We start from the raw sequence: 1,169 nt of genomic DNA, 5'->3' as shown, positions 1-1,169 counted from the left end.
CTACAGGAGAAACATATCTAAAAGCATCACAGAAGGCCTGAGAGCTTAACTGCATTATATTCTATTATACTTTGAATCCTCACCTGCCACCTCAATTTTGTGCTTCCCTTTATATTAATGAAGATGAAAAACAACCACAAGTTCCCCTGTAACAGCAGGAAAACTGGCCTAAACATTAGTCAGCAGCACATCACAAGTCACAGGATACAGCTGCAAATATAGTTCCAATATAATAAGCTGTACATGTGGGAAGCCCCTGTTCATATTATTATTGTCATCATATTATCTATATTTCAGTTCTGCACATAATCTGTCAAGATTGAATTTTATAGATGAAGTATGTATGTTGATTTTATGATTTAATGATTTGAAGTAATTTCTTCAATGTTTGATTTTACTTTTCTCTAATTACTCGAGCATTGAAGGGCTTTTTCTCTCTCCTTGTCTTGTTTTAAGTTAAAAGGAGGAACAGTACTGTCACAGTCTGATTTGAAACTGTATTGACCTTTTGTGTTTTATATTCATACTGAGTTATTGAATATATATGCGAGCATGGCCTGGATGAGTCTGAATTTTGAAAAGGTTGTTAGGCACTCCTCAGCTGTGTCACAATAAAGCTAATGGCCAAGTGCTTCTTTGAAATTGCCTGTGTTTGTATTAGAACTAAGGGTGGGTGTGTGTGGAGTTGGTGCTGGAGTGGGTGTCGCTGAGGTCAACCAAGTCCAGTTGCCCTTGACTTTAACTTTTTTTGGATTCTATAATACTGCAGCTGTTCTTTTATATCCCTTGTGCTGCTATGTCGACTGAAATTCTTCACTACTTTAGTAACTATACTACTACTACTACTAATGCAAGTTTTTATATGAAAAAGTAGGCATTAAATCACTGTGGCTCAACTTTTTATTTAGTAAACATGGTTTATGCATTTACATTGACCGTCATGTAATCAGTAAAAAAACTTGACATCATATCTACACAAGAATGCAGAACCTGAACTTCTGCTATGTTACTTAACATCACAACCTGGTTTTCCCCTTAATGAATAACACTGGTGGATCCAAAGCCTGATTCATCTTATTTCTCTGCTGACAATAAGGATATTATAGAAAAACATCAGTTTTATCCTTAACATGTCATTATTCTGCTCTGAAGTTACTCAGTGTCCACAC

The sequence above is a fragment of the Micropterus dolomieu genome, linkage group LG22 (assembly GCF_021292245.1).
Source record: "Micropterus dolomieu isolate WLL.071019.BEF.003 ecotype Adirondacks linkage group LG22, ASM2129224v1, whole genome shotgun sequence".
Classification (NCBI taxonomy): Eukaryota; Metazoa; Chordata; class Actinopteri; order Centrarchiformes; family Centrarchidae; genus Micropterus; species Micropterus dolomieu.
The sequence above is the reverse complement of the archived record's forward strand: the minus strand, read 5'-3'. Positions refer to the sequence as shown.